Here is a 9,588-nt window from a genome sequence, read left to right as displayed (position 1 = left end):
TAAATGTCCCTTGGTAAATATATGTACTCATATCTATTGGATATGTACCTAGAAGCGGAACATAGTGTATGCAGTGTTCTACTGGTAGATGCTGTCCAGTTACTATGTAAGTACTTCACATGTATTAACTATTTTAATCCTCATAAGAGTCCCCAAAATGTAGATACTATTATTAGCCTCAATTTATACAGATGAGGACATAAAGACATAGAGAGATTAAACAGATTAAATAGCAGAACCAGTAAATGAATGAATTTTATTTATAATAAACAGGGTTTAAACTCAAGAGTTTAAGTCCAGAGCCTGTACTCACAACCTTCAATCTATACTGTCAAGCTGAGATTTCTTCTAGAACTAAACCATTCTTTTATTTTGCTAACTAATTTTCCTTTACCATGCACTGATACAAGAATTAAAGCACACACATACACATACATATAAGATAACCCTAGGAATGATCAATAACTTCTTTGATATCATTGATATAAAACCAGCTATAAGCTGGTCACTTATTTATATACAAGCATTATTACTTGTACGTGTTACTACTTATATATTACTACTTATATCATTACTTATTACTTATATACAAGCTGGTCATTTTCATATATACAAGTTGTGTGTATATATGAAAAGTTCAGATAAACCAATGATTATTTTTTTTATTTCTGATGGAATTAAAAATATAAGATAGGCAAGACATCCTCAGTTACATACCCAGTTATCAAACATTCTATATTAACTGGAAAACTGAAGAGTCATACTTATCCCAGCTTCCTATAGCAAGTGGTCGTTTTACACACTAAATCACTCAATATATTACATTATTTGTGCTAAGTGTTTTGAGGGGGTGCATGCTGGGAAAGTATACATGGGGTGAACACATTCCCCATCCGAAAAGGCTCTCCCATTCTTGTAAAGGACATTAGAGAGAACTGTGACACACGAGAAGTACCAAAACACGGTTATAAGGCTACAGACTCACAGGGAGGTGTGGAGCACGTCTCACTCATAGATCAGAGGAGACTGAAATGGTGACATTCTGACTGAGTCAAGAAAGACTGATACGATTTCTCCCAAAAAAGGCAGTTGGGGCAGGAGGGGTAACAGAAAGAACACATGGACAGATACAGGAGGGCACCAAATTCATCTGGAAAACAGCCCAAAGTGGAGTATGTTGGGAACCAGAGCATGCCCTGGGCAGAAAACCTCACCGCTAATGTTCACCGAGCACCAGCTGTGAGTTCTCTCATCTGACCCTCACGGCAGCCCAGGAAGGAAGGCACCGTGATTCCCTTTTACAAGTGAGGGTACAGGGACATAAAAAAATGAAGTTAACGTGTCTAAGGCCACAGCACCTCCTTCCAACTGCCGCAGACCAAGCCTTCAGGTCCAAAGCCCCAGTCTGCTGCCTCCTGCCAGGGATAATGGACCTGAGGGGGAACAAGGAGCCTTCCAGGCTGAGGACCTCGGACTTCACATGGAAAGCAATGTAAGACCATCGGACAGTTACTCAAAGGGGCATCCCTGGTGGTCCAGTGGTTAAGAATCTGCCTGCCAACTCAGGGAACTGCGGCTCAGTCTCTGGTCCAGGAAGATCCCTCATCCCGCAAGGCAGCTGGGCCTGCACTGCCGGTGTGTCCTAGAGCCCACGAGGCAGTCCCTGCTCTCAGCAACTGGAGAGACCCTCTTGCAGCAGTGGAGGCCCAGCACGGCTGTAAATAAATACAAAAAAACAGGTTTAAAGAGAGTTAGTAAGAAACAGGATATAATCAGAGCAGTGCTCTAAGAACAGAATGCAGCAAACTGCAGGTCACTACTTACTAGGAATCAATTGAAGTAGGTTTTGACTAGCACTTTTTTCCAAATAAAAGGATAGAACAGAATGGAATGGAATCAAATAGAATAGGAAATACCAGAATACATCTCACATCGATTAAAATATAATTTCATAAAACTTTTGTCTCATTTTAGATAGATAACATACAGGTAAGGAGGGAGATTAGATGGATGAATAGAGAGATAAATAGCAGAGAGATGTGTACACTGCACTCTGTATACATGAACATATTTATGTTGAACCTTAACCTTAGCCAGAAATAAGAAAGACAAGGGGCTCATCTCCCAGGAAGAGAAGCCAACATGGGCCCGGAGATATCAGAACCTTTGTAAACAAAGTAATGATTTCTTCCTCCCTAAAAACGATATCCATGTCAAATCCCTAGAGTCTAATTCTCTTTAGCACTCACCCAAATTACCCAGGAATATCTGAAAAGGGAACTTTACCGATATGATTAACTTAAGAATCTCGAAAGGAAGAGCTTATCCTGGGTAGTTTGGGTGAGTCCTAAAGGCAATGAGATGGATCCTCATAAAATAGACACATGGAAGGCAAAGTGAAGACAGAGGCAGAGACTAGAGTGATGAGTCTACACGTCAAGGAATGCTAATAGCCACCAGAAGATGGAACCATCAGAAAGAGTGTGGTCCTGCCCACATCTTGATTTCAGACTTCTGGCCTTCAGTACTGAGAGAATAAATTTCTGTTGTTTTAAGGCACCAAGTTTGTCGTGATTTATCTTTGGAAGCCCTAGGAAACGACTACAGCCCTGGACAAGGGTTTGGGGTTTGAACAAAACTTCAGCCTCAGAATAGAAATGGGAGCTCAATCTAAATGTAGAACAGAGGGACTTCCTTGGTGGTCCAGTGGGTAAGAATCTGCCTGCCAATTCAGGGGACATGGGTTTGATCCTTGGTCGGGGAAGATCCCACATACCGCAGGGCAATTAAGCCCATACATCACAGCTACTGAAGTCCATGCTCTAAAGGTCGTGCTCTGCAGCAAGAGAAGCTACCACAATGAGAAGCCCGTGCACCACGACAAAGAGTAGCCCCTGCTCACCACAACTAGAGGAAGTCCATGCTCAGCAATGAGGACCTAGCACAGCCCAAAATAAATACAGAAAAATTTTAAATAAATTTTTAAAAAAAGTAAAATAGAAACCCATCACACATTGGTTCATGGGGCAGCCAGGCATGCCAAGTCACTTTAGTCATAACCTGCTCTTTGTGACCCTGTGGACTGTAGCCCGACAGGCTCCTCTGTCCATGGGATTCTCCAGGAAAGAATACTGAAGTGGGTTGCCCTGCCCTCCTCCAGGGGATCTTCACAACCCAGGGATCAAACCGGTGCCTCTTATATCTCCTGCATTGACAGGGGGGTTCCCACCAGCGCCAGCTGGGAAGCCCCATTAGACATAGGCTATCCCAGACCAATTTCAAATCTAGCCATGATGGAGAAGAGTGAGTAAGTCCTGGAGTGACTCAGGGACTAGGTGGGGAGGGCAAGGACAGGGTGGGGTTCATCATGCAGGTAGGACTTTTCAGTACTAAGCAGGGCAATAGGAACTGACAGAGCAATGAGAGATGTTCTGCCAGTCATAAATATCTGGTAGAACCTGGCTGCATGCAGTCTGAGATGATGTCCATTTCAGAGGGGAAAAAAATGAAAAACCAGAAAAAATGCTCCTTATATGGATGGAATCTGTCCCTTCATTCAAGGGCCAGGCACATGCCAGTGCAGGGGTGTGGAGGTAAGCGCGAGGTCTGCTCTGGACCTCCTCAGTAGCCCTCACAGCCTCTCTTGGAGCTAAGACCTCCCTGCAGGCTCAGAAGATTCATTCTCCTTCAGCCAAGTGCTTCTGGGGATTGAACGGACCAATCCGCACCTGTGTTAGCAGGAATCAAGGAAAAGAAGACCTTACCATCTCTAGAGGCTTCTAATTCACAAGTCGGTCATAGAACCAGCCTTACTGTTAACATACTATGGGGATTTCCTACTCCCTAAAAGTCACGTAAGATTTCAATCTAGATGCTCTCAAAAGGCACTTCTTCCCCACCTAGGCAACACAGGACAAACAACTATGCGTCAGTTCCAGCCCCTGTCCCCCAGGTGTGTGTCCTCACACATAACATGAGGACCAGCCATAATCACTAAAACTATAGAGCAGCAGTATTTGTCACTAAGTCATGTCCGACTCTAGCGACCCTGTGGACTATAGCCTGCCAGGCTCCTCTGTCCATGGGATTATCCAGGTAAGAATACTAGGGTGGATTGCCATTTCCTTCTCCAGGGGATCTTCCTGACCCAGGGATCGAACCTGGGTCTCCTGCAGTGGGTACCTTCAAATGACACAGACAATCAAAGACAAAGAACTAGAGGGGATAGGACAGGTTTTATTGACACATCAATCCAGGCATGAAAGGATTCCAAAATGTGAAAACTAATATCAAATGCATATCTTTAATCTTATAACCACTAGAAACAGTCTTATCCAGAATAACCATCATGATAATGAAATACGATAATGTAACAGTTGCAATGAAAATATCTTTAATTATCAAAGAATTTATAAATTATTTCACCTCTCTGGCTTCAACTGCTTCATCTGTAAAATGAGTTTTATACACAATCACTAAAGTCCTTTCCAGGCCCCTTATATTCCTTGGGCAATTCATTGTAAGGGAGATACTTTTGTTGGCTTTATCCTTAGGGCCTTCTGTGAGGTCTTCAAGTAGGGGGAGCTTCGGGATTTTCAGAAAGCTTTTCGGAGAAGCAATGGCATCCCACTCCAGTATTCTTGCTTGGAAAATCCCATGGACGGAGGAGCCTGGTAGGCTGCAGTCCATGGGGTCACTAGGAGTCAGACACAACTGAACGGCTTCACTTTCACTTTCCACTTTCATGCCTTGGAGAAGGAAATGGCAACCCACTCCAGTGTTCTTGCCCTGAGAATCCCAGGGACGGGGGAGCCTGGTGGGCTGCCGTCTATGGGGTTGCACAGAGTCGGACACGACTGAAGTGACTTAGTAGCAGCAGCAGTAAGAATCTTTAAGCTATAAAGACTGGTTGATATGTGGAAGTATGACTGGGGAAATAGAGCAAACTGGTCAGCCTAAAATCCTGGGTTCCTCCCTAAGAGGCACTATGGCCAACTGGGGACCAGGAAGCGCACTAGGCACTAGCCCTAAGCCCTGGCCCATGGGACATTTCTAACAGCCTCCATCCATTGGGTTCTCACTTTGCCTTCATTATAATGCCTTGCTCAAACTTTTACTCCCCTACATAGCTCCCCAACTGATCCTTTTTTTCTTTTCCTTGAATCAGGTTTAACTTTCTGAAGGTTGAAAATCATAAAGCAAAAATTGATTTGAAACAAGGAGGAGGGAAGAGGGAGCTGGACTCACACAACTATAGAAGTGAAAAAAAAATTGTTTAATGTCAAAGCCTCAAACAAAGGCTGGACTACTGACTCCTCAGGAGGTTGATGGGTTTGAGCCACAGGAATTAGCACATGACTCTTCGGGTTGATCTGTTTGTTGGTTGCTATGTGGATTGGTGATAAAATATCCATTTGGGTGGGATCAAAAATTGTATTACCCTCTTAGAGCACATCTGTGAATACTGGCCTTTTGAACAAATGACTGTAGTTCATCAGGTCTCTCTGCTGTCAGAGGCTGCTTCCCAAATACCAACTTTGAGTCTAGCCCTACCATATGGACTCATGGGGGTCCATGAAAAATAGTGTTCGAGGGGCTGGAAAGCATGAGAAGTTCTGACAATAAGTGACAGGGTTTGTCCAGGCTGCTGAAGAGAAATGTACTGAGACAAAAGACTAAGGAGGTGCACACCTTTGGAACGTGTCTGTGGATCAAAACACACCCTAGCAGATTCTTGAGAGAGCGCCGGCAGCCGTGTTAACCTTGGCATTGCTATCATTAAAAGGCTATGCTCATTTCTGGCACCTAACATGGGACACTTTGACAGCAATAGGGTTGATGGAGGAGGAAAGAATCTGTTTTGCAGTTTAAAAAAAAAAACAAGTTCTCGGATTTCTCAGGCCATTTGAAATCATGCCAGAGAAATACTCGATTTCAGCATTCTTCAGCTCTCTGCGATGATGCCGCAAGTGGTGGCCCCCACGTGTGATGATGTATTTCAGAGCCAGAGTTTTCTCAACATGTTCCAAGCCTGCAGGCTCCTGATCCTTTTTCAAATTACAAAGATGATAGGATCCCAGAGAGAGCTGTGATTAGTCTAAACTCTCCACAGCTGTGAGAGACGAGTATACAAATTCCAATAAAGATTTTGCGTGTTCTGGACTGAATTTACCTACGCAGCACTGAGGCCTAACTCAGGGACCACTTAAAAGAATCAGAGCTGCCCCAGTGCTATTCCATCTCCAGCATTAGCAGCTGGAAGGCTGGCAACTGTTCTGCGAAGATGCCTCCCCTCACACCCACGACTCTGTCACTGCCCAGCAGTGAGTATCTATTTTTGGTGTAGGCGGAGAAAAGCTAATACATGGACCCAATGGACTATAGCCTGCCAGGTTCCTCTGTCCATGGGATTTCCCAGGCAAGAATACTGGAGTGGGTTGCCATTTCCTTCTCCAGGACATCTTCCCAATCCAGGGATTGAACCTGGGTCTCCTGCATTGCAGGCAGACTCTTGCCACCTGAGCCACCAGGGAATCCCTACTAATACATGGGAATTCAAAGAGGCCTTGCAATTCATGATGTGAACAGCCAGGAGGACTATAAAACACCTTGTAGAGGTGTTTTCTTCACCTTGAAGAGGTTGGCCTGGACTGTGTGTGACCACAAAACCAGTTGTATTACCACCTCTAACTCATTTGGACCAGTGCTAGCAAGAACACAGGTTCCGAGCAGTCTTCAGTTACTTGGCAAAGTCAGCAGGGCTTTGTTTTCTTATTTTGGACAGCTTTTCCCTAAAATACTTCCTTGGAAGGCTAAGTAAATGTAATAATACACAGCACGCCCCTTTCTCCATGTTTAATAACTGTATAGTCTGAAGACGCTTGGCTATACTCCTTTATGAAACATCTGACACTTGGCATGCTTTCCAAGGCTGGGAAAGAGTTAGGGGACAAGTATTCACACCACTGTCGACACATATTAACAATTATAGAGATAATAAATAAGACTCTTTATTTTGGGGGAAAAAATGAAAAAATATGTTTTTTTAAATTATTTTCTCATATGATTTGCATATGTTTTCCAAAGCCAAGTATACACTCACCATGTACAGCCTACTCCATTGCTTGAGTCCACTGCGGCGCACCAGGTATTGCTCCTGACATCTGGAGTTTTTCTTTTTTTTTTTTTGGCCACGCTGCAGGATTTCAGTTCCTCCACCAGGGCTTGAACTTGGGCCACCACAGTGAAGTCTGGAATGTTAACCACTAGGCCACCAGCGAACTCCTAGAGATTTCTAATAGTGTGCTTTCATTTTCCAGTTTATCACACAGACATCCACATATGTGTATATGGCATTTCTCACTGTAGACATTGAACTTGACTTTCTCTAAAGCCAGAAAGACAACACAACTGAAGTCAGAAGTTCCAAAGAAGAGTTGATGAGCTGTAAGAGAAATTCTCAAAATACCTACCTCTGGATGATCTACACATGATATCTACACACTAAAATGGGGGTGGAGTAGAGGAAGAAGGAAATAAGCTTCATTTTTCTAATATTCATATAAACAAAACACAAAATTAGAAACACTTCATCTTTTATCTTTCATAGTCCTTCATGCAAATCTACATGCTAAGTCTTTCAACTACTGATGGTATACCTCAGATTTCATCTTTTCTAAAGAAAAATCAAATTATTAACTTAAGTGTATTAAACTGTATGGTAACTCCCCCAGGAACCATATTGCAAGGGTAATTTCAGTATCAAGTGGCTTATTCCTGTCTTTCTGCTGGAGGTCAGTTCTGAGTAGAAATCACCCAGCAAGGCAAGTTGGGGAAAAACAAAACAAAATATCAGTATACTGAGTGGGACGTCATACTATACAACAAGATACTGATAGTTAAAATAACAACCAGGGAAGCCTGACAGGTAAGGGGAATGTTGCCTTGCTGGGAATATTCAAGATTTGCCTGGTGGTAAATATGTGACATGATGATAAGTGTCTGACAACCAGCTCTAGCGAGAAAAATATCTTGTACCATTTGCAATTTCCCTGGTGTAAATACACCCAGGAAGCCTAATTTCAAGCTACCCAAGTGACATCACTGAATGAGAAGTTATGAAGAGATTCATAACAATGGCCCACTGTATACTATTTCAGATACAACAGATGTAAATAATCTCAAACATATAATAAAATGTAGGGTAATAACCAGACCTTGGTGAATTTTGACTACTGCTTTTGTTTTTCAATATAGTTAATTTAACTAAGTTTACATAATTTAGTTTTTTTTCATAATTTAATTTTTTAATAGTGGTTGCATTTAACAACTGGCTCTCAAAAGTCATGAATATTTAAAGGTTGGCTCTACATTTGCTCCATCATATGTTGTCTGTTCAGAATATCTTTAATATCTCTAATCCCACCGTGTCTTTTCCAGCGAGTTCTTTAATAGATATTATGAACAGACAACAAAAAAACCAAGTAAATGAAGCTACTAATTCATTTCGATCAAAGTATCTCCAGAGTTTCCAAAGCTGCCAACCTCTTTGCAATTCCCCTTCAGAAATACTAAAAAGTTCAGGTTTCAGCGTGCATACACAGTATTTACAGGAGAGACAATACCTTGCACGTGTATTACACATCATACTTTTCCGAGCAGTGTCTATAAGACACTGTGGGACATTCTAGCCCTGCACAGTCAATTTATATCAGTGGGGAACACTATTTTAGTGCGTAGTGGGGAAAAAGAGTCCTGGAGCTGTTTGTGCTTAGAAGGCGGCGGGGGAGTGGAGCTGATCACGCAAGGAGGCCGGGAGGCTGATCCGGGGCCCTAAGAGTCCCAGTTAGCTCCGGGAAAACGCACAACTCTGCAAGCCAGTCTACCGCAGCACCAACCTTTTTTCCCTCTCTCTTGTTTTCTGACTAACTAGCGATTTTACTAAAATTCAGTTTTTTTCTGATTGGCGATACTCTCAAGATCCCCTCTGAGAAGATAAAATTATTAAGAGCTACAACATTCAAATGTGCGCTTAATCTGACAGAACAGCTCCGTAGTGTTTTCCTCGTGATGCAAACCTGTTACTAGAGTAGACACTTGTGTGCAGGCTCTACATAGATCTCACTGCCAAAATTACCACCAGCAGTAGTCGTGGCCGAGTGGTTAAGGCGATGGACTAGAAATCCATTGGGGTCTCCCCGCGCAGGTTCGAATCCTGCCGACTACGGCAAGTCAACCTTTTGACACAGCAGCTTGTTTCTCTTTTGCAGGCTTCTCCGCTGACCATTTAAAGAATATACGAACGGCTGGAATACGACTGGGACCCCAAGGGGGCTAGACGAGGAGGAGCTGAGAAAGCTAGGGAGTCGGGCGATTGTGGCTACAACCTGAGTCCAGGAGGAGCGGAAGACGGGACAAAACACGTCAGACAACCCGGAACAGAAAAGCCAGTAGCGCAGAAACGGACAACGCCGACCTCCCGCCCAGCCGCCGGAACGTCCACGCCGCCCGGGGCCCTAGCGACCCCACCGCGTCTTTTCGCGCGAGCTCATCAACAACCAAGCCTCGCGAGGGTCGGAAATGGCGCGC

At 43.5% G+C, this 9,588-nt stretch overlaps 1 long non-coding RNA gene and 1 other non-coding gene across 3 annotated transcripts; one reads left to right on the top strand and one right to left on the bottom strand.

Moving 5' to 3' along the window:
• Positions 1–302: 302 nt before the first annotated feature.
• Positions 303–9,561, bottom strand: LOC136144845 (uncharacterized). Of its 2 annotated transcripts, none has more exons than XR_010658649.1 (3): positions 9,137–9,561; positions 7,103–7,387; positions 303–1,715 (listed from the first exon to the last, which is right to left on the bottom strand). It is a non-coding gene; the product is annotated as an uncharacterized lncRNA (long non-coding RNA). The 2 variants fall into 2 exon arrangements; XR_010658650.1 differs by having other exon boundaries at positions 9,387–9,561.
• TRNAS-AGA (transfer RNA serine (anticodon AGA)) lies at positions 9,145–9,226 on the top strand. Its single transcript has one exon. It is a non-coding gene; the product is annotated as a tRNA-Ser (tRNA).
• Positions 9,562–9,588: the final 27 nt, after the last annotated feature.

Source organism: Muntiacus reevesi, chromosome 12 (genome assembly GCF_963930625.1).
Source record: "Muntiacus reevesi chromosome 12, mMunRee1.1, whole genome shotgun sequence".
NCBI classification, from domain to species: Eukaryota; Metazoa; Chordata; class Mammalia; order Artiodactyla; family Cervidae; genus Muntiacus; species Muntiacus reevesi.
Note: the sequence above shows the minus strand (reverse complement) of the source record. Positions and strands in the feature narration are given on the sequence as shown.